Here is a 24,950-nt window from a genome sequence, read left to right on the forward strand (position 1 = left end):
AATAAACATGTAAGAATGAAATCAGAACTAATGGATTCTGTATAAAGAGGAATTGAAGTCAGAGGTGGTAAGTCAGCAGAAAGAGAAGACTTGGGTAGGCTGGTGAGGTTAGCTGGAGTATTATTTACTGGTGTGACAGCTAGAAGAGGCCTATTGAGAGAGGCACATAAAAAGCAATTGGAAGCATTTGGGAGAACAGGGGACTGGTCAATAAGAGAGACAGCATATTGAAGGAAGTCTGGCCATGATATATCATAGCTGACTTGAGGAACAAGGGCTTTAGAAAGGGCTTGCTCTTGTTTGGTTATCTTGCTATGAACCTGAATTTCCCTAGGGGCGAGGACTAACAGTCGAGAGATAAAAATGTCAGCAGAGGGAGAGTTAGAAACAGCACTATAGTAAAGTTTTCCAGTGACCCCAGAGGCCCACCTTGGGTGCCAAGGGTCATGGATGATAAATCTGAGAAATCCTTCACCATAAAAATATTGTTGGGCAGGGTTATATACTGGCAAGTTGGCTGTACTGTGGCGCCGAATATAAGCAACAGGAACTCCATGAATTTTGCAAGACCAATAATGGCATCCACCATAATAATTTATATCTGTGAGACAACTGCCCGAATTGTCAAAAGGAAAACAAACATATGGGCAGCCACTTCCTGTACAGTAGGTTGTTGCTTCTGATTTGACAGGTATAGTTACAGCTGACTGGCACCCCTTATGGGAGCAATTTCCAGTCTCAATAATCTTATTAATTCCATTGTAAGTTCCCCTTACTTGGAACTGCCAAATGAGAACTGGGGAGGAGGAAGCAGGAGCAGGGAAAGCAGACAGCAGGGTGAGGTATACTGAGAAAGCAATGGGTGAGAGGAGGGCAGTAGAGGGATACTGCCCCTGGATGGGATGCACCAGGTTTCTCAGGTCCTGCCAGGTGCATTACATCTCCTCGGGGGTGCTCTGTGGTTCCAGCTCCTCTTATTCCTCTTCAGGTCGAGCAGCACCATCTTCTGGACAATACAGGACATTGCGGGCAGGAATCCAGATGGGTGTGGAAGCTTTCTGTGGGAAAACACAGGCGAATCCCCTCCCTGTTTTTAGCAAAGAATCTGGCCCTTTCCATGTGCCATCTAAGGGATCCTTCCATTTGACTTTAATCGCTGGAAGGGTGGGTGCTGTTTGCCAATGAGCCACAATAGGTGGGCAATCTGAATTTTTGTATATATTAAAAAGATTTAGTGTAGTTAAAGCTTTAGCTAGCTGAATATTGGGAGGGTACATCCCTCCCCCTTTTTCCTTTTTTAATTGGGCTTTAAGAGTTTGATGTGCTCTTTCAACAACGGCTTGTCCTTGGAGATTATAGGGAATCCCTGTAGTGAGTGCAATGTTCCAGATAGAGCAAAATTCTTTAAATTGTTAACTTAGAAAAGCTGGCGCATTGTCACTTTTCAATTTTTTTGGCATGCCCATGACAGCAAAACAAGAGAGCATATGACTAATAAGCTTTTTTGAGCTTTCACCTGTCTGAGCTGTAGCCCACATAAATTTAGAATATGTATCAATTGCAACAAAAATATATTTTTGTTTACCAAACATGAGCAGGTGAGTTACATCTATCTGCCACAGAGCATTGGCTTTTAAGCCACGGGGATTAACCCCTAGTCTTTGAATAGCAGGTGTTCTAATCAGGCCTGCGCAGGTGGAACATGTGGTGATGATGCGCTTTAACTGTGCTAGAGGAATATCTGGAAATTGAGCCCGAAGGCCTTTAAGATTAACATGAGTCAGAGAATGAAAATCAGCAGGGTTAGTCACAGTAGTGAGTAGAACTCCTGTAGAAGCAAGCCTGTCGGCTTCAGCATTCCCCTCAGACAGGGGGCCAGGGAGTGGACTAAGAGCATGGAGGTGTTGGACATACAGTGGTTGAGTCTGAGAACAAAGCATAGAAGCAATTTGAATGAGGAGAGGAGAAAGTGGATTGTGATCGATCTTTACATAAGAACGAACAAGCCATGGAAGCAAGTTTACAGTATATACACTATCAGAAAAAAGGTTAAGAGAGTCTGGTACAGCTTTTAATGCAAGAAAGACAGCATAAAGTTCTTTGTATTGTAGAGAGTTATCAGGAAGTTCAGTAAAGAGAGATGTGGGACATTGTTTGTCGGGGTAATATATAACGGCAGCTGCTCCCTTTTTTCCACCATCCGTAAATATTATAGGAGCAGATGGGATGGGTTCACGAGAGAAGAGTTTAGGTACTAGTAGAGGCAAAAGGGGTAGAGATGCTGTCAATTTATTAGAAGGAAAATGATTATCTAATTGCCCTGGGTAACCCATCAGGCTTACAGCAAACCGAGAGTGGTGACACATGAGCCACTCTATATCTGTCAAAGAAAAGGGGGTAATAATTGAATGTGGTTTCTGCCCAAATACTTGTAGGGCACGGCTGCATCCAAGACGAATCATGGCCACGAGGGCATCAATTTCAGTAAGAAGCCTCGGAGCCCCCCACACACACACTGGTGTATGGAGCCACTCAAGAACGCCGTGGGGCTGACTTAGAGCCCCAACCACAGTAGAGGAAGAGTTAAAAACCAAAAGGCTAACTGGATAGGAAGGGGAGAATCTAACAAGATGCATATCTTGCAAGGCCTGGTTAACTCTCCCCAGTGCCAATGAGGCTTCGGGAGTCAGTGTTCACCTTGAAGAAGGCTGTTTGTCTCCTTTTAACAGATCAAACAGCGGCTGAAGGCAACTAGTGGGAAGTGACAAATATTGCCTAAGCCAATTCAAATTACCGAGAAAACTTTGCAAGGAAGCAAGAGGAAGATTAGAAGGAAAAATAACACAAGGTTTCAAAGGATGAACCTTAGTTAGAGAAATTTCTGAACCCAAGAAGGAAATCAGAGAAATTAGTTGTACCTTTTCGGGGGCCACATTAAGGCCATTCTGTTTCAAGGCAGGGATAAGAAAATCACGTAAAGCAGAGAGATCTGTGTCTATATTTCCCCATATCAAAATGTCATCCATGTAATGAAAAACTTCAAGTCCTTTATGAATATATGAAAGAAGAGCAGCTTTAACAGCTTCTTGGCAAATTGTGGGGCTATTGGTCATGCCCTGAGGCAATACCACCCATTCAAATCTATCAGCAGGGCTGGCATTATTAATAGAAGGAACAGAAAAAGCAAAACACTTACAATCTTGTGGGTGGAGGGGAATGGAGAAAAAGCAATCTTGAATATCAATTGCCATAATTGGGATTCCTGCAGGAATCGCAGAAGCCAGAGGTAAGCCTCTCTGGGGGGCTCCCCAAACCTGCATTGTTTTGTTAATTGCGCGGAGGTCTTGAAGGAGGCGCCACTTTCCTGAACATTTTTTAACTACAAAAATGGGGAGTTCCATGGGCTTCGGGAATGGTGAATGTGTCCTAAAGACAGTTGTTCCTGAACAAGTTCTTTTAAGATTTTTAGTTTTTCCCCTGGCAAGGGCCACTGCTCCACCCAGATGGGATCATCAGAAAGCCATTCTAGGTGAGGGGTTTTGTGACGAACAGTGGCATTTAGAATTGGGGGTGCTGGTAAGATTTAGAATTTTCACCCTCGTGAGAGAGACGCCCTGTAGAGGGGTCATAACAGATAATCACATTTAAAGATTCTAATAAATCTCTGCCCAATAGGTTAGTGCTGATGTCAGCGATTAAAGGGCGGAAAAGTCCGGTAGTCCCATCAGGATCTTCCCAAACAAGTGGGTCTTGGGTCTGAAAGGCCTGTGTAAGGCCGCCCACCCCATGAAGTCCAGGGAGTAAATTCCAGTGCCGGGCACCTTCTTCTGTCTTAAAATAGTCTGTCAGCTCTGGTATCAATCAGACATTTAAAAGGTTTTTTGTCAGTCAGGAGTGTCATAATTGGGTGACTTCGTTCAATAACAGGGGTAGTCCACAATACTTCTGGCTCTGGACTAGCACCTACCCTTTCCAGCTGGCTATCTTTATAATGGGTCCTCTCGTGGACTGGGTGCTCTCCCCTATGCTCAGCAGGGAGCAGTGCAGGGGACAGCCGACAGGCTCCCTGGCTAGATGGAGGCGTGATATCTACAGAGCATTTTATTATTTCCACATATTTCCCTCTTTCAGGGGCTAAAGGTTGCCCCAAATCTAGTTTAAATCTTTGTCAAAGTCTGGTAAAGGAGTGCCATCTTTATGTGTGAACGACACTCTTTTCTCCGATGATAGCCCTTCTGGCACCGAGAACAAAGTGTCTTAGCTTTCTGGTTGTCAGATGGAATGAGGGGTCCTTGCTTGCCTTTAAAACACTGGTTATGCCAGTGCCCCTCGCAACCGCACTGAAAGCAGGCTCCCTTCTGTTTATCTAGGGCAGCTGCAAAAGCTTGCGCCATAGTGGTGGCCTGGTGAGTGCTGGACCCTATCTCTTGAGTGGCTAAAATCCACTGACTTGGAGTCTCATTCTTTAGAGACAAACATGCCTGATGGAAGTCTGGAAGCATTCCTTCCCATACTATAGTTTTTAATAATAACTGACGGGCATCTGGATCAGAAAATTTTCTCTCTAGTCTGGCCTGTACTCTGGTGATAAACTTACTTAGACTCATCTCACTCCTGGCATAGGGTGAATATAGGGGCAGGACTCTCGCCTGTAGGTGGTGTTAATCGGTCCCATGCCTGCATTGCGCAGAGGCACACCTGGTCAAAGTAACCGGGTGGAAACCTGGCCTCTGCCTGAAGAATTCCGGTGCTCAAACAGCCTGTGCCAAATAATGCATCGAAATTCCAATCTGGCTGCCCTTCAGTATTTCTACGGGCTTGCTGCAAACACTCATCCCGAAAAAATGCTTCCCACTGGAGAAAAAGCGGGCTAAGCAGTACAGCTCTCATAATGTCCCTCTTGGGGCATATTTAAATTTTGTAGATAACCCTGGAGAATAGACTTTGTCCAAGGGGAATGAACTCCGTCTTCCCGAATAGCAATTTTGAGTTCTTTTAAATCAGAAGCTGCATAGGGGTACCAGGAGCTAGGTTTCTGCCTGTTTGGGACCAAATTTACAGGGTACGCACTAAGCTGTCCTGGGGAAAACTGATCTCTTAGCTGGCATAAGCGTTCAGAGTCTGTCATAGCCACTTTTGGAGCGACAGGGAGCAGTGAGGTAATTGGAGCAGGAAGAGGAGGGAGAGGGGCGGTGCACAGGGTCTGTGTGGGTGGCTGTGGATCCCATGGCTGCCTTTTATTTACTGGCATGTCCTGCGGCTCTGGCACAGCCAGAATCACTGGCGCAGGCGATAGCGCCTGTTGTGCCAAGGGTGGCGGCGCTTGTGGGAGCTGTACAGGTTGTGGCAGTGATGGCAATGAAGCCGTGGGTGCCTCTAACTGTGCACTGGGTGCAGCCGGCGGTGACTGACCTGGCAGGTGAATCAGAGGTGCCTGTGCCTTTGGAACTGGCTCTGTTACTGCCCAATGCGGTGATACAGGCAAAAATAATGCTTGTGGTCCAGGGGGCAACACTGGAGATGGTGGCCTGGTCCATGCAGGGAATGGCAGGGGTATCTGAGGAGGAGGCAGAGGTGGAGAGGAAGGTGCAGAGAGTGGTGGAGGGAGAGATGGAAATTGCAGAACAGATTCTTCAGATTCTGCCCTTTCTGGAGAAAAAAGCTTAGACTTAGCCAAGAGAGCAACCTGATCCCTTAATTCCTGAATAGCAGTCTCAAGGCTAGCCTCTTTTTTAGTATCTGATCCTTTCAATTCCTTTAAGACTTGTACTGGGGGTACCGGAGTGGCCCCGCCCTCCAGCGACTTGGCTGAGGGAGAGCTGTCCCTTTTCTCTGGTTCCTTAGCAGATGCTGCACACTATTTTAATGCAGCAATGATTGCCAGGAACTGAACATCTAACTCTCTTAATCCTTCAGCTTCCTCTTTGCAGGCTAAATATGCCACACAGGCCCATGACTCTGGGTCATAGATATGCTCTTTCCTAAACCAGGGGGCTACATGAATCATCACATTCCAAAATCTTAGGGCCTGTTTCTTGATAGCTTTAACACTCTGGTAGCTAACAAGTCTCGAAAGCACTTAATTGGAGGTTCCTCCTGGGTTGAAAAAAATTCCCCATGTCTGTTTAGCTCAGAAATTAGGTGAAGGTCTAGAGCAAATGTTACAAAATTTGGATAGGAGGAAAGATTAGGTCAGACCCGTTAAGATTCAATGGGGGAAGAATACTCAGTTTCTCAGAACCTGGCCAGGGTTCTGTTCCACTGAGGTTCTCCCTCTGTATCCTCTCCACGAGCTTCCCTGGAGTGTGAAAAGATAGCAAGAAGGAGAGAAAGATCACAGGGGCTCAAATGAGAGCCTTGGGGTTACCTTTCCGATGTGGTTCGCTATATCTTCTTGATTTCCTGAAGCCATGGTCCTGATCCCCTTGGTTGGGCCAGCATTTTTTTTCAACTGGGTGAAGGCTGATTTCTGATGGGCCAATTTTCCTCTTGAGGTCAGGAAATTCTGCCCCCCATTGGGCGCCAGATTTCGGGGTGTCTTTCTCCTTCTCTGGCAGGGAGGCCTCCAGAATGGAGGCTGGTTCTTTCTCGCTCACGACAGGGGTGACACGAAGTATAAGACACCAGAGGACTCTTAGCATGTCTATAATCTGAGTCCTTAGAATCTCAGAATCCTAGAGTCTGTTTATTAGCAAAATGGACATGAGTTAAATAGAAAAGCAATGGAGGTAATTATTGTTGAAATATGACAAAAATTACAGGTTTCTTAACAGTCAGCATGCCCCTAAGGTAGGGGGATGGTATGACAGGAATTGATGAAATACAAGACAGTTATTCTCCATAACACAAGCAACTTAATTATCCAAAGGTATTTGAGAGAAGCATAGGGGTTAAACCTGTAGGGTGAGACAGAAAGAAGATGAATATCAAAAGCCATATAGTTTGGAATTTCTCTTGTCTGGGGTCTGAGGTGTGTGATGAAATGTGTGATAAGGTGTGTTCTTCTGTGATCAGAAGGTGACTTTGAATAAGTAAATCTGTGGCCATGTGGCCTGCAGTTAATGGAGGGAAGTACTGGGTTATCTGTGGGCCTGAGAGTCAAGAAGGAAAGAACCAAGTCTGAGTTTCCCCCCTTACGCTCACCTCGGTTGAGAGAGACTTACCAAGAGGTTATCTTCTCAGACCTCCATCCAAAGATGGGGTGGTTCTCCCTAATCTCTATCAGGCTTACACATGTTCCCAACATCTCCCCCTAATTACTTTAATTAACATGTTACCAACACAGAGGTGGGAGAGTTCAAGACCAGATGGTGACTCGAGTCTGTCCCCAAACACTTGCTCAAGCTCTAGTTGCTTCTCTCATGACTCTGCAGACTCTTTCTCTCCTGGTGACTCTAATCTTCATTCCTGCTACTACTACTGTTTATCATGCCTCATTGATACTGTGACAGTACCCTGAAACAGAGATTGGCCTAAGATTGGGCCCTAGAAGTTACAAAAAGAAAAGGGGGGATGTTGAGGTTACAGAAAAGCCCCAGATATTGAAAATAGCTGTTAACCCAAAGCCAACTGTTCCTTGTTCTGTGTAAATATTTCCACCTGTACCTACCCTGTGATATAAAGGTGGGATGAAAAATGATCAGGGTCATAGACTCTCCCCTTGCATGGAAGGGTGTCAGCAGCCCAAGCTTAAGCTTGCTAATAAAGGCTCTTGATATTGCATATTATTCTGATCTTCTTTGTGTGAGATTTGGACTCAAACCTCTGGGGATAACAGACTAGTCATGAAATGAGTACAGCCTAGAATGTTCCTAGCTATGGCTACATAATGCGAGTTCAGACTGACAGGATGCAGAGATTACACAGGCTCCTGTGCTAAGTACAAATAGGCATGGGCCCCTGGTCAGATTGATATGGTTTACAGTTAAATTTTCCCATATTTGGGAGCTACTCTCTGCCCTGATCCTGCTTTCTAGTCCTATCCCCAACTCTCACACAATCCTTCCAGATAATACTGTGAGCCAACCTACATGTTAGCTGTCATACTCAGACAAAAATTAATAGTCATGGGCCCATCAGAAAATACCTAAAATAGGACTTACAGAGGTGGGGCTATAGAAGCAGCAGATGTGTTTCTCTTCTCTCCTCTCCTCTCCCAGATCAACTAGGAATATCAAAAGAGACCACCTGGGACTGAAACAAGACAGGACTAGAACAACATCAGGAACCCACCAAATCACTGGTGAGTGCAAACACATGTGGCTCAGGGACAGAGAGGAGCCTATGAAGAGACTGGGTGGCTGGTAACAGTCTGTCAGTTTATCAGTTGAGGCACCACCTCCAGTTTGTTCCACCAACAAGACGATGGCTGAAAGGAAGAGAAGACTCCCCTGAGACTCAGCAAGTGCAACCCTAAGTGTCCATTGCTACTGCCCTCAGAATCTGGAGCATTGGCAGGGAGGCTCTGTGCTGACACCAGGAGACAGAGAACTAACCAGGAAACTCAGGAGAAGACCTATACCTCCATGGGGTAGCGGTGGGGCTGTAAAAGTCTCTTTGCATACCCTTGGATTATCTCTGCCACACCCTGATTTATCTCTTGGTCATGACTCAGTGTTTAAGCTGAGAAGCCTAATTATAGTTTAAAGCCCTCAGGCTCCCATAGCCTACAGGGAAGAAAAAGCACAAAAGAGGCTTTTAAGCCAATGAGCTCCAAATCAGGGATCAAAATACTATTGAAACAACTATTAACTAATACAAGTGTGAATCCTTTAATTATGTTACTTAGACACAAGTCAATCCAGGCAATAGTGATTAGTAATTTGAAAAGTGCTGAGAAAGGGGTCTCTTAACATATTATATAAAATGGTTAACCCAACAAGAAGAAATACTGGAGAAATGAACCAGGACAAGAGTTCAGCTAAAAGCCACCCAAAGGGTGAAGCACAAAATAATGATGCCAACATCCAAACTATAGTTAAGGAAATAATCACAAAAGTGAGTAAAGGACTTGAAATAATTGTCATCACAAATTGAGAAACAACAAATGAGACTCTGGAATAAAACACTAATTATCTCAAGGTTATTGGAGAGCTGAAAGCTGAAATAGCTGAGCTAAGAGCACAACTAGATGAACAAGCTAAAACAGTATCAGAACAGGCTAACAAAATAGCTGAACTCCAGAAAACAGTAAAGGGGAGAGAGACTACAATAAATGAAAATGAAGACAGAATTAGCAAGATTGAGGATGAATTAGAGACAACTAAAAAAGAAATAAAAAATCTCAAAAAGAGATTAAGAGACACGGAAAACAACAACAGAAACCTATAGGATGACTTCAAAAGAAACAGCATACATATTGGCTTACCAGAGGAATAGAGGGGGAATAAGAAAGCATTATTCAGGCCAAAATAGATGAAAACTTCTCTAGTCTAGACAACATAAAAGACATAAAGGTTCAAGAAGCCCAGAGGGCCCCAAACAGAATTAACCCACACCTAAAGACCCCAAGACATATCATATTTAGAATGGAAAGGAATAAGGATAAATAAAAGAAAAGGCAGCAAGAGAGAAAAAAAAGCCACCTACAGAGGAAAACCCGTAAGATTAGCAGCAGACTTCTCCACACAAACACTACAGGCCAGAAGAGAATGGCAAGGTATCTACCAAGTGCTCAATGAGAAAGGTTTTCAACCAGTACTACTGTACCCTGCTAGACTGTCATTCAGACTAGATGGAGGCATATAAACCTCAGACAAGCAGCAGTAGAAGGAATCAACTATCACTGAGTCTGCCCTGAAAGAAATTCTGAAAGGTCTCCTATAAACAGACCACCATAAATATGCTATAGATCAGAACATTCTAAAACTCTACAAGAATGGCATTAAAAATATCTTCAGACTTTGATATCAATAAATGTCAATGGCCTGAATTCACTTATTAAAAGACACTGAGTAGAAAGATGGATCAGAAAACAGAACCCAACAATATACTGTCTACAGGAAACCCACCTAACTCAACAAGACAAACACAGACTCAGAGTGAAAGGATGGAAAACTACCATATAGGCCAATGCCCCCTCCAAAGGGAAAGGAATAGCTATTCTCATATCTGGCAAGATAGACTTTAAGATAGATAATATTAAAAAAGATAGGAATGGACACTACTTAATGCTCAGAGGATCAGTTAATCAAGATGACTTAACAATTATTAACATGTATGTACCCAATGAGAAGCCATCCAAATACATCAAATGTCTACTGAAAGAGCTACAGCAATATATTAAGAGCAACAGAGTCATAGTAGGGGACTTCAACACCCCACTCTCTCAACTTGACAGATCATCTAGGCAGAAAAATCAATAAAGACATGAGGGAGCTAAATGAGGAGATAGATAAACTGGAACTATTGGACATGTTCAAAATCATTCACCCCAAGAAACTGGAATCCACATTTTAATAAAGTCGACATGGGTCATTCTTAAGGATAGACCATATGTTAGGCCACAAAGCAGCATCAGTAAATTCAAGAGCATTAAATCCTCCCAGGCATCTTTTCAGACCATAGTGGAATTAAAATAACATTCAACAATCAAAAAAAGATTAGTACTAGCTCCAAAATGTGGAAGCTCAACAGTACATTCCTTAATAACTACTGGGTCAAAGAGGAAATAAAGAAAGAAATGAAAATGTTTTGAGAGTTCAGTGAAAATGAAGACACAAACTATCAAAATAATTGGGACACAGTTAAGGTAGTACTGAGAGGGAAGTTTGTAGCCATACAAACACACATAAGGAAACAAGAAAAAGCACAAATAAACAGCCTGATTTCACATCTTAAAGACATAGAAGAAGAAGAACAAAGGGACCCTAAGGCATCCAGAAGGACATAAATCACTAAAGTTAGGGCAGGAATCAATAACATCAAAAATAAGAAAACTATACAAAAGATCAATGAAAGTAAATGTTGGTTCTACGAAAGAGTGAACACAATCGACAAAACTTTAGCCAGACTCACAAAACAAAAAAGGGAGAAGACCCAAATAAATCAGAGAGTAAATGAAAGAGGAGATATTACAACAGACACCGCAGAAATTCAAGTTATTATGCAAGGCTTCTATGAACAACTATATGCCACCATGCTAGAGAACCGGGAAAAAAATGAACAATTAAGTAGATACCTATGAACTTCCAAAATTAAGAAGAACTAGATAACACAAACAGGCCCATGACATATAATGAAATTAAAACAGTTATCAAAAATCTTCCCCAAAATAGAAGTCATGGGCCAGATGGTTTCAGAAATGAATTATACAAAACCTTCAAAGATGAATACATTTATTTTTATAAGTCTTCCAGAAGACTGAATACACTGGAATACTCCCTTCCAGCTTCTATGAAGCCAAAATCACTTTGATACCAAAGGCAGACAGGGACACAACCAAAAACGGAAACTACAGGCCAATATCTCTGATGAACATAGATGGTAAAATACTGAACAAAATTCTAGCCAACTGGATACAGCAGTCTACTAAAAAGTTGTTCATCATGACCAAGTGGGGAATATCCCAGGCATGCAAGGTTGGTTTAATACATGTAAATCATTCAATGTGACCTACCACATCAATAAAAACAAGACCGAAAACCACATGGTCTTATCAATAGATGCAGAGAAAGCCTTTGACAAAATACAACATCCTTTTATAATCAAAACACTACAAACATAGGAATAGATGAAAAATTCCTGAAGATACTGGAGTTTATATATAGCAAACCTACAGCCAACATCATACTCAATGGTGAAAAACTAGAAGCTAGACAGGGATGCCCACTGTCACCATTACTATTCAACATAGTGTTGGAAGTTCTTGCCATAGCAATCAGGCAGGAGCTAGGAATCAAAGGCATACAGATTGGAAGAGAAGAAACCCAACTCTCCGTATTTGCAGATGACATAATAATATACATAGAAACACCTATGGAATCTAGCAATTATCTTTTGGGTATCATCAGGCAAAACAGTAAGGTGTCAGGCAACAAAATTAACATTCAAAAGTCAGTGGCATTCCTCTATGCAAACACTAAGAAGAAACTGAAATCCAGAAATCAATTTCTTTTACTATAGCATCGAATCCAGTATTCATATATATTAATATTTCACACTAGATTACATCCTCCAAGTTCTTACTGGACAGAGCTCAAGTCCATTGGTCACAGCAGGAAAAATTCTAGGCCACACTCACTTCCAAAACAGTCTTACTTGAATGACAAAAGAGGGAGAATGGGACAGACAATTGCTACTTCATAGTGACTAGACTCAAGAAGCCCCCCCCCCACACACACACACACATACACAAAGGGGGGATTATAATGATTTTTCCAGTGGATGTGACCAGTGAGGTCTAGGCTCAGATTATACATGGGGGAATCCAAAGATTCCCTGTCTAGAACACTGGCTGATGGGGTGGCCTGATAATGTCCAAAAAGGTCATATGTTAAGTGAGCCAGTCTCTTACCCTTATCTGGTTTTTGTAGTTCCTTCTTTATCTGATGAACTTGGACATTCTCCCAGTAGGGCACTCTCTTTTGTTGTATTCTAATTAGTTTTAGGTTTATGGGATCTGACCTCTCAAGTTAGGGAGGAAATAAGTGTAGGATTCTAATGGAATTCTAGTTATCCTCAACTTTTTCCATATTTATTTGTTTGATGAATCTAATAAAAGGTGTTATAGAGACAATAATTGTCCTTTACTTGATACACAGTTTTTTCTAATGTATATCTTGGCAAGTTGCATAGTGTTTCTTCTAAAGCTTATCAAAGGGTAGCAATAATGCTGATGCTCTATCAGAAGAGATTAAAAGGTATATCTTCTTTTTGTAGTATATAGAGTACTTGAGGGAAATTAAGTATGGGGTAGGAATGAATGATATGTAGGCATAAATATATGATTAGAAATTTTATGATGGCTTCTTTAGGCCATTCTACTAGATTGCCAGGTTTATTAAGTCTAAATAAAATCACGAAGAGCTATTAAGCAATTTTACCTTGAGGTATATAATTGTGCCTTATTTGTGTATACATGTATACATGTACCCAGTATTCTTGGCCATAACCTGTCTAGTATCTATAATTTCGTTAGGAAGCATAACATTTAAGTGGAACTAGGTAATCTCATGTGTTGGGAAAAATCTCACTAGATTGAAGGAGCTTGAAGACTGACATTTAAGGCTTGGTGTCTGAAAAAAATACACTGTAACAAGCCAATAGCAGCATAACATGGCATGTTGGCACAGATAATGTTGATTTAGTTGAGGTCAACAGAGACAGTATAACAAGGTAAGAGATCAGAGAGAATAAGCATCAAGAAATATGAGCAAAGTCTCAGAGATTCCAGGACTAGGAGAAATGTGGATTTAAAGAGCATGGAAAAGGCTCCCTAGAGTCTCAGGTAAAGTTTAAAATAACAAATAACAAATATCTACCAATAACAATATCTTAGATACTAACAGGAACAAATGATTTTTGATCTAGCTGGCCTAGGGTTGTAGGTAACTTTGGTATTCAATTTTTTTCTAGAGCTGCTTAAACAATTTAAATCCAGTGTAAGAAATCTATAACCTTCAAAATATAAAACATTAAATACCTAGGCTAGAGAAAACATGTATACTCAGAACAAAAATCTAGGCAGTTAGAGAACTTTAAGTATTAAATCTATATTTCCCCTGACATATTGAATTCATAATAATTTATAAGGTTATAAGTTAATAGGAGTATAGTTTCACACATTCTGTGTCTCCCCTCAACCACCTTTTCCACATTCTTAAATATGAGTTGACTTATTTTTTTAAATTTTTAATATTTATTTTATTTATTTATTCCATTTTGTTGCCCTTGTTGTTGTTTTTTTATTGTTGTAGCTATTATTGTTGTTGTCGTTGTTGGATAGGACAGAGAGAAATGAAGAGAGGAGGGGAAGACAGAGAGGAGGAGAGAAAGATAGACACCTGCAGACATGCTTCACCGCCTGTGAAGCGACTCCCCTGCAGGTGGGGAGCCGGGGTTGAACCGGGATCCTTATAACAGTCCTTGTGCTTTGCGCCACCTGCGCTTAACCCGCTGCGCTACAACCCGACTCCCATGAGTTGACTTCTTTTTTCACATTTGTGTATTCAGTTCTCTATATTCCACATATAAGTGAAACCAGTCTGTAGTTATTACTAAGCATAACCATCTCCAGTTCCATGAAGTTTATACCCCCCAAACATGCTATCACCTTTCATGGCTGAGTAGTACTCCACTGAGTATATGTTCCATAACTTTTTTAATCCAGTCATTTGTCAAAGGGCATTTGGATTGCTTCCATATTTTAGCTAATGTTAAAAATGCAGCTATGTACATGGGGGGATCATATATCCCTTTGAATCAGTGTTTTTTTTTATCTTTTGGGTAAATGCTTAGGAGTGGAATTTCTGGATCATTCATTATGTGTTAATGATTAACCTGATACATTGAGAATGTGAAGAGGTAAAAATATATTTTAATTATCATTAACATTTTATTTTAAATGACAGTATGTAGGAGTATGCATATTCCTATTTTTGTTTATTTTTAATATTTTTGTTCTTTTTCCATATTTTTATTTATTTACTATTGGATAGAGACAGAGATAAATTGAGATGGGAAAGGGAGATAGAGACAGAGAGTTAGATAGAGACAGAGATAGGGATAGGGAGCAAGATAGAGACAGAGAGAAATCTGTAGTCCTGCTTCACCACTCCTGAAGCTTTTCCCCTGCAGTTGGGAACCAGGGGCTTGAACACAGGTCATTGTGTGCTATAATGTGTGGACTTAGCCAAGTGTACCACCACAGACTATGAATACTTTTATAAAGTAAAAAAATATGTAATTAAAAATATTTTATTTATTTATTGCCTTTTGTTGCCCTTGTTGTTTTATCGTTGTAGTTATTATTGTTGTTGATGATGATGTCATTGTTGTTGGATAGTACAGAGAGAAATGGAGAGAGGAGGGGAAGACAAAGAGGGGGAGAGAAAGACAGACACCTGCAGACCTGCTTCACTGCTGTGAAACAACTCCCCTAAGGGTGGGGAGCCAGGGGCTTGAACCTGTCTCTTTCCCTAATGGGGCAGGGTTCTGGGGAATTGGAGATTCAGGACACATTGGTGGGGTTTTCTGTCCAGGGAAGTCTGGTTTACATCACACTATGATCTGGAACCTGGTAGCTGATAAGAGAGTTAACATACAAATCAAACAAGTTGTTGACTAATGATGAATCTAAAGGCTGGGGTATTACAGATGAAGAACTAGGGATGTCTCCATTTTGTAGATAGCTGGTAGGCATATTTTAGTTATATTCCAAAGGGCCTGTGGCTATACCAGTTTTTTTTTTCCTTGAGCCTGAAATATGATATGCAGATGGATCTAAGTTAGATTCTGGATATATGATGTCATGGTTGTAAAAAGGACCAGAAAGCTGCATCAAGGAAGAGAGTAGCTCCTTAATATGGAAAGGCTCTCTTCAATAAATGGTGCTTGGAAATCTGGGTTGAAAAATGCAGAAGAAAGAAAGTGAACCACTTTATCTCACCAGAAACAAAAGTCAACTCCAAATGGATCAAGGACATGGATGTTAGAACAGAAACTATCAAATACTCAGAGGAAAACATAGGTGGAACACTTTCCCACCTAAACCTCAAAGACATCTTTGATGATACAAAACCAATTGCAAGGAAGACTAAAACAAAAACAAATCAATGGGACTACATCAATTTGAAAAGCTTCTGCACAGCCAAAGAAACTATCACACAAACAAAGAGACCCCTCACAGAATGAGAGAAGATCTTCACATGCCATACATCAGACAAGAGACTAATAACTAAATATACAAAGAGCTCAAAAAACTTAGCAACAAAAAAGCAAATGATCCTCTCCAAAAATAGGCAGAGGGTATGAACAGAACATTCACTACAGAAGAGATCCAAAAGGCTAACAAACACATGAAAAATTGCTCTATGTCCTGATTGTCAGGGAAATGCAAATAAAGATCATATTGAGATACCACTTCACGCCTGTGAGAATGGCATACCTCAAAAAGGGCAGCAACAACAAATATTAAAGAGGCTGTGGGGAGAAAGGAACCCTTCTGCACTGCTGGTGGGAATGTAAATTGGTTGAACCTCTGTAGAGAGCAGTCTGGAGAACTCTCATAAGGCTAGACATGGACCTTCTATTTGACCAAGTAATGCCTCTCCTAGGGATATACCCCAAAGACTCCATAATTCCCAACCAAAAATATACATATACGCCTATATTCATAGCAGCACAATTCATAATAGCTAAAACCTGGAAGCAACCCAGGTGTCCAACAACAGATGAGTGACTGAGAAAGATGTGGTATATATACACAATGGGATACTATGCAACTATTACGAACAATTAATCCACCTTCTTGACCCATCTTGCATGGAGCTAGAAGGAATTATTTTAAGTGAGCTAAGTCAGAAAGATAAAGACAAGTATGGGATGATCCCACTCATAAACAGAAATTGAGAAAGAAGAACACAGAGAGAAACTTCAAGCAGGATTTGACTGAATTTGGAGTAGGGCACCAAAGTAAAAACCCTGGGTTGAGGGTGAGGGTGGATGTTCAGCTTCATGGGGCAGTTGGAGGGGGATGGGATGGGACACAGTCTTTTAGTGGTGGGAATGGTATTTATGTACCCTCCTATTAATCTGTAGTCATATAAACCACTATTTAATTAATATGAGAGGGGAAAATTGATTATCTCAAACTTTTTAATGCACAGACCATAGACTGAGTCTACAATATGTTGACTCTCTTAAAACCTTAGATCAGGGAGAACAGAAGCACCAGTAGCACAGCTATATAAAAATGATGTCAATGGACATAGTACGATTATTAAGTAAATCAACAGGATCCATGCAATATTTTTATAGATGGAAGTTCAATTCTCCTCCCTATTGGAAATAAAAATTAGGAATATGTTCTCAGTTTTATAACAAGTTCATCTAGCATGAAGCCAGAAGTACTTGGCAAATAGCCCACCACCATTAAACTTGCACTCTCTAAATATACACATGAAAAAAATGAGACTTACTAGCAATAATTAATTTTCCATGTTCATCAACATCATAAAGCTATAACTTGAAAGAAGAGTGGATCATTATCTGTCTTGAGTATAAAATGAAATCAATGGCTATAAGTATCTTTCTCTATTATTATTTGTTTTTGTTTTTGTTTTGCTGGGCCTCTGTGACCACAATTGCACAGTTACCAGTGGCTTTAAAAATAAAGAAGGGAGGTTCCTGGAAGATGGCAGACTGAGAAGCTGCTAGTGGCTTGAGCTCTGACCACATCTCCTGGAAATGGTAGGATTTTCTGCCTTTAGTAGGCCAGTCAATAAGGGGTCCTAGTGGTGTCACTAAGGAGGTGACTATAACTTAATGTGGGTTAAGAAAGTAGGAAAGAAGGGGAAAAACATTTTTTTCCTTTTAATTTTTAAGCATACCTCCCCCCCTCCTTCCCCCCCAACCAGTCCCTGGGGACCAGCTCCTAGCAGGCTCACCTGCTGAGCTTATGTCTTTACCAAATTCCTATCCCACCAGGGAGTATCATTAATTCTAAGTCTATACCCTTCTGAAACCTCTGGCCTTTTTTCTTTCTAAGTAGCCAACCCCCCCACCTCACCCCTCATAGATAATTAAATAATTAAGAATAAATAAATAAATAAAACCTTTCCTTTCACTGCTCTTTTATAACTGTTCTTTTTCTTATCTTTTTTTTCTCTCTCTCTTTCTTTTTTTTTCTCTTTTTCTCATTCTTGTCATCCTTTCTTCCTTAATCCTACAGCTTCCAAAGTCACAGCCCTCGGCCCCCACACCACCAAACAGTGTGCTTTTTTGAATTCACTGATACACATTTGGGAATTATTTGGGGGAAGAATTCTGACTCAGTGTGGACTCTCACTGCGAGTGTCTCTGCTCAACTTCCCTTCCTCCTTTGGCCACCCGTAGAATATACAGTGGATAGTAGATTTGCATAACTGTCTATTTCAGCTATCCTTGTCGAGTCCTGAGGTTTTTTTTTTTTTTTTCTCATTCTTAATAATCAGTTGCCTCTGATCACAAGGTTTGAGGTAATCTGTGTCAGGGTTTTTATTTTATTTTTTTTACCCTGCTCTATTTTACTATTAATATTATATAAAGGCATATATCTTCCCCCCCTTTAGGTTGATAATAATTAACTCTTAGCATATATTTCAATGCTAGGGTAGTGGGCATCTTATCTATTGTGGGAGGAACTTGTCTCCTTAATCCAACCTCTTCTACCCTCCCTCCCCATCCTAGCTAATCAAAAAAATTAAATAAAATTAAATTAAAATAAAGTAAAAATAGGAGTCTGTTGGTGGCACAGCGGGTTAAGCACATGTGGTGCTAAGCACAAGGACGGGTGTAAGGAACCCGATTCGAGCCCCCGGCTCCCCACCTGCAAGGGAGTCGCTTCATGGGCAGTGAAGCAGATCTGCAGGTGTTTTATCTTTCTCTCCAGGTCTCTGTCTTCCCCTCCTCTCTCCATTTCTCTTTGTCCTATCCACCAACAATGACATCAATAACAACAATAAAAAAATAAATAAAGTAATAAAAAAACCTTTCCTTTCACTACTCTATAATTAAAGATCTTTTTCTTATCTTTTCCCATTTCTCTCTCTTGTCTCCTCTTTCTTTTTCTTTTTCTTTTTTATTTTGTCATACACTTCTTCCTTCTTCTTTGCCTTTCTGAATTTGTGAATTATTTGGGGGAAGAAATCCGACTCAGAGTGAACTCTCTATGTGTGTATCTCTGCTCTAATTCTCTTTCCCCTCTTGTTACCCCTAGAATATACAGTGGATAGTAGAGTTGCATAATTGTCTATTCTTGCTATCCTTTCTTTCTTTTCTCTTTCTTATTCACTGGGATTTGGTTACTATTCTTTCATAGACAGGATAAATTGTTTGGCTAACTGGTAACGATTAAACTGCTTCAATATTTGTTTCAGTAGCTACTGTAATTCCTGAGGTTGGTGAGTGAAATTGTCATAAAGGTATTTAGTACAGTGTTGCTTGTACTCAAGACACAACAACTGAGGAACAACAGAGCATATAAAAAAGAAACACATAAATCCAAAAAATGGGTAGATCAAAAACAAATAAAACTGCTACTCCAATGAATGAAGACAAGAGCCCAGAAGAAACTAGAAATAAGTCAGAAGTAACCATAGATAAGAAAAGTATGCAAGCAATAATAAACGTATTAATCACAGAAATAAAAACAACATTGGAGGAAAGGAGTGGCAGTATTAGGGAAACAACAGTTGAGACCCCCAAGGAAAATACTGATTATCTTGAAGCAATTAGAGAACTGAAAGCTGAAATAGCTATAATGAAGAAAGAAGCTGAGGCAAGGGAAAGCAGATTAACAGAAGCAGAAAACAGAATTAGTCAGACAGAGGATGAGTTAGAGAAAACTAAGAAAGAGGTGAAAGAGCTCAAAAAGAGATTGAGAGACACTGAAAACAACAACAGAGACATATGGGATAATCTCAAAAGAAGTAACATTCGTATAATTGGCCTGCCAGAGGAAGAAAGAGAGGAAGGGGAAGCAAACATTCTAGAGGAAATAATACAAGAAAACTTCCCAGACCTGAATAACAGAAAGGACATCAAAATTCAAGAGGCCCAGAGAGTACCAAACAGAATCAACCCAAACCTGAAGACACCAAGACACATCATAGTCACAATGAGAAGAAGTAAGGATAAAGAAAGGATCCTAAAGGCTGCAAGAGAGAAACAAAAAGTCACATACAAGGGAAAAACCATAAGATTATCTGAAGACATATCCACTCAAACTCTAAAGGCCAGAAGGGAATGGCAAGATATCTATCGAACCCTGTATGAAAAAGAGTTTCACCCAAGGATAATATATCCTGCTAGACTTCATTCAAACTAGATGGAGGAATCAAAAACTTCTTAGACAAACAACAGTTAAAGGAGGCAACCATCACCAAGCCGGCCTTGAAAGAGGTTCTAAAAGACCTCTTATAAACAAGAACATCACTATAATACTTGCAATATATCAGAGCAAAAAAATTTTTTTTGAACAATGGCACTACAATACATTAAATCCATAATATCAATAAACGTCAATGACTTAAACTCACCCATCAAAAAGCACAGGGTGGGGGGATGGATCAGAAAACATAACCCAACCATATGCTGCTTACAAGAATCCCATCGGTCACAACAAGATAAACACAGACTTAAAGTGAAAGGATGGAAAACTATCATACAAGCTAATGGACCACAAAAAAGGGCAGGAACAGCCATTCTCATCTCAGACATGATAGATTTTAAATTAAATAAAGTAATAAAAGATAGGCAAGGACATTACATAATGATTAGAGGATCAAATCAGCCAAGAAGACTTAACAATTATTAACATCTATGCACCCAATGAGGGACCATCTAAATACATTAAGCACCTACTGAAAGAATTTCAAAACTACATCAATAGTAATACAATAATAGTGGGACACTTCAATACCCCACTCTCACACTTAGACAGATCAACAAAGCAGAGAATCAATAAAGATACAGGAGAATTGAATGAAGAGATTCACAGACTAGACTTCTTGGACATTTTCAGAGTCCTTCACCCCAAAAAACTGGAATACACCTTCTTTTCAAATCCACATAACACATACTCAATGATAGACCACATGTTAGGCCACAAAGACAGCATCAATAAATTCAAGAGCATCAAAATCATCCGAAGAATTTTCTCAGACCACAGTGGAGTAAAACTAACATTTAACAACAAACAGAAAATTATTAAAAGACACAGAATTTGGAAACTAAACAACATACGCCTTAAGAACCACTGGATCAGAGACTCACTCAAGCAGGAAATTCAAATGTCCCTGGAAACAAATGAAAATGAAGACACAATCTATCAAAATATTTGGGACACAGATAAAGCGGTACTGAGAGAGAAACTTATAGCTATACAATCACATATTAAACACCAAAAAGAAGCTCAAATGAACGACCTTACTACACACCTCAATGACTTAGAGGAAGAGGAACAAAGGAACGCTAAAGCAACCAGAAGGACAGAAATCACTAAAGTTAGAGCAGAAATAAACAACATCGAATATAAAAGAACCATACAAAAGATCAATGAAGCCAAATATTGGTTCTTTGAAAGATTAAACAAAATAGACAAACCCCTAGCCAGACTCACCAAACAAAAAAGAGAGAAGACTTAAATTAATAGAATTGTAAACGATGGAGGAGATATCACAACTGACACCACAGAAATCCAGCGAATCATGCAAAACTTCTATGAAGAACTATATGCCACCAAGCTAGAGAATCTGGAAGAAATGGAACAATTCCTAGAAGCATATGCCCTTCCAAAACTGAACCAAGAATAACTACAAAATCTAAATGCACCAATCACAGACAAAGAAATTGAAACCATTATTAAGAATCTCCCCAACAACAAAAGTCCTGGACCAGATGGCTTCACAAACGAAGTCTATAAAACATTCAGGAAACAGTTCGTACCCACACCTCTTAAGCTTTTCCATAAGACTGAAGAAACAGGAATACTCCCTTCCACCTTCTATGAAGCCAACATCACCCTGATAACAAAAGCTTATAGGGACAGAAAAAAAAAAAAAAGGAAAACTACAGACCAATATCGCTGATGAACACAGATGCCAAAATATTAAACAAGATCTTGGCCAACCAGATACAGTAACATATCAAAAAGATTGTTCATAATGACCAAGTGGGATTCATCCCAGGAATGCAAGGCTGGTTCAATATCTGTAAGTCAATCAATGTCATTCACCACATCAATAAAAGCAAAGCCAAAAAACCACAGGATTATCTCAATCGATGCAAAGAAAGCCTTTGAAAAAAATCCAACACGCATTCATTCTCAAAACTCTACAAAAAATAGGAATATATGGGAAATTCCTCAAGATAGTGGAGTTTATATATAGCAAACCTACAGCCAACATCATACTCAATGGAGAGAAGCTGAAAGCATTCCCCCTCAGATCGGGGACTAGAAAGGGCTGTCCACTGTCACCGTTACATACTATTGGAAGTTCTTGCCATAGCCATCATCATCAAAACAGCATGGTACTGGAACAAAAATAGGCACACAGACTAGTGGAACAGAATTGAAAGCCCAGAAATTAATCCCCACACCTATGGACATCTAATCTTTGATAAGGGGGACCAAAGGATTAAATGGAAAAAGGAGGCTCTCTTCAATAAATGGTGCTGGTAAAACTGGGTTATAACATGCAGAAGAATGAAATTGAACCACCTTTTCTCACCAGAAACAAAAATCATCTCCAAGTGGATCAAAGACCTATGTGTCAGACCAGAAACAATCAAATACTTAGAGGTAAACATTGGTAAAACACTTTCCCACCTACACCTCAAGGACATTTTTGATGAATCAAACCCAATTGCAAGGAAGACTAAAGCAGAAACAAACCAATGGGACTACATCAAATTGAAAAGCTTCTGCAAAGCCAAAGAAACAACAAACGAAGAGACCCCTCACAGAATTGGAGATCTTCACATGCTATACATCAGACAAGAAACTAATCACCAAAATATACAAAGAGCACAGCAAACTTAGCAACAAAAAAGCAAATGAGCCCATCCAAAAATGGGCAGAGGATATGAACAAAACATTCACTACAGAGGAGATACAAAAGGCTAACAAACATATGAAAAACTGCTCTAGGTCACTGATTGTTAGAGAAATGAAAATTAAGACAACACTAAGATACCACCTCACTCCTGTAAGAATGGCATACATCAAAAAAGGACAGCAGTAACAAATGCTGGAGAGGTTGTGGGGACAGAGGAACCCTTTTACATTGCTGGTGGGAATGTAAATTGATACAGCCTCTGTGGAGAGCAGTCTGGAAAACTCTCAGAAGGCTAGACATGGACCTTCCATATGATCCAGTAATTCCTCTCCTGGGGTTATACCCCAAGGACTCCATAACACCCAACCAAAAAGAGGTGTGTACTCCTATGTTCATAGCAACACAATTAATAATAGCTAAAACCTGGAAGCAACCCAGGTGCCCAACAACAGATGAGTGGCTGAGAAAGCTGTGGTATATATACACAATGGAATACTATGCAGCTATCAAGAACAATGAACCCACCTTCTCTGACCCATCTTGGACAGAGCTAGAAGGAATTATGTTAAGTGAGCTAAGTCAGAAAGATAAAGATGAGTATGGGATGATCCCACTCATCAACAGAAGTTGACTAAGAATACCTGAAAGGGATACTAAAAGCAGGACCTGATCAAATTGTAAGTAGGGCACCAAAGTAAAAACCCAGTGGTGAGGAGTAGACATGCAGCTTCCTGGGCCACTGGGGGGTGGGAGTGGGTGGGAGGGATGGGTCACAGTCTTTTGGTGGTGGGAATGGTGTTTATGTACACTCCCAGGAAAATGTAGACATATAATTCACAAGTTAATTAATATGAGAGGGGGAAAATCAATTGTATGTCTCAAAGTTTTTCAAAACACAAACTGAATCTTTATTATATATAGGCTGTGTATTTGATATGCGGACTCTCTAAAAAAGCCTAGACCAAGTAGATCAGAAGCATCCAATAGCACATACAAGATACTGGGCACTGTACAGCAAACCATAACAAAAGGACTTTTCAAAGTTAACCCAATTACCAAATAATGTGATGATAACATTAACTATCGATTGTCTTTTTGAACCCTAAGACAGCAGGAACCTCACATCTCCACTATAGAGCCCCTACTTCCCCCAGTCCTGGAACCCTTGGATAGGACCCACTTTCCCGTATGCCTCTCTCAATCCATATCAAATAATATTGCATCCGCCGATCACAACCTAACCAATGCAACAATTGCCTCCTCAACATGCTTCACTTCAGACTGTGTCCAGAGACTTCAGGTGTGGATTGACAACCCTTCGGCTTCATTACTCGGGTGAGACCTTTCCTTTCATAGTATACTGTAATTCCATCTCAGGTGGTTCACTTTCTAACAAAGTCCCAAAACCTAGATATGCACTAGTTTCTGTGAGAGAGTGCATATGTTCACACGTATCCATAAACTACTGCAAAATATATACCTGAAAGCAGAAGTACACTATAGTTTGCAGTGAGTACCTCCCTAACACTTCCTCTCCACTATTCCAAGCTTTGGGTCTATGGTTGATCAACAATTTTTTTGGCTTCATATGTTAACTCTCTTTTCAGTCACCAGTTTCCAGATGCCATCAGGATGCTGGCCTGTCTTCCCTGGATTGAAGACCCCACCAATGTGTCCCAAGGTAGGGGGCTGGTATGACAGGAATTGATGAGATACAAAACAGTTATTTTCCATGACACAAGCAACTTAATTATCCAAAGGTATTTGAGAGAAGCATAAGGGTTAAACTCGTAGTGTGAGACAGAGAGAAGATGAATATCAAAAGGCCATATAGTTTGGAATTTCTCTTGTCTGGTTTCTGAGGTGTGTGATGAAGTGTGTTATAAGGTGTGTTCTTCTGTCATCAGAAGGTGACTTTGAATAAGTGAATCTGCAGCCATGTGGCCTGTGGTTAATGGAGGGAAGTACTGGGGTATCTGTGGGCCTGAGAGTCAAGTAGGAAAGAACCAAGTCTGAGTTTCCCCCCTTATGCTCACCTCGGTTGAGAGAGATTTACCAAGAGGTTATCTTCTCAGACCCCCATCCAAAGATGGGGGTGGTTCTCCCTAAGCTCTTCAGGCTTACACATGTTCCCAACATCTACTCCTAATTTCTTTAATTAATGAACAGTATTTATGGATCAGTGTCAGAGCA

At 40.4% G+C, this 24,950-nt stretch overlaps 1 long non-coding RNA gene across 1 annotated transcript in view; it reads left to right on the forward strand.

Annotated features, from left to right (window-relative positions):
• LOC132539775 (uncharacterized) overlaps positions 1-24,723 on the forward strand; it is a 335,788-nt gene extending 311,065 nt beyond the window's left edge. The window contains exon 3 of the long non-coding RNA XR_009551073.1: positions 24,668-24,723. This is a non-coding gene — a long non-coding RNA (uncharacterized LOC132539775). The remainder of the gene's footprint in view (positions 1-24,667) is intronic.
• The last annotated feature ends 227 nt before the right edge of the window (positions 24,724-24,950 follow it).

This window comes from Erinaceus europaeus, chromosome 8, assembly GCF_950295315.1.
Source record: "Erinaceus europaeus chromosome 8, mEriEur2.1, whole genome shotgun sequence".
NCBI lineage: Eukaryota > Metazoa > Chordata > Mammalia > Eulipotyphla > Erinaceidae > Erinaceus > Erinaceus europaeus.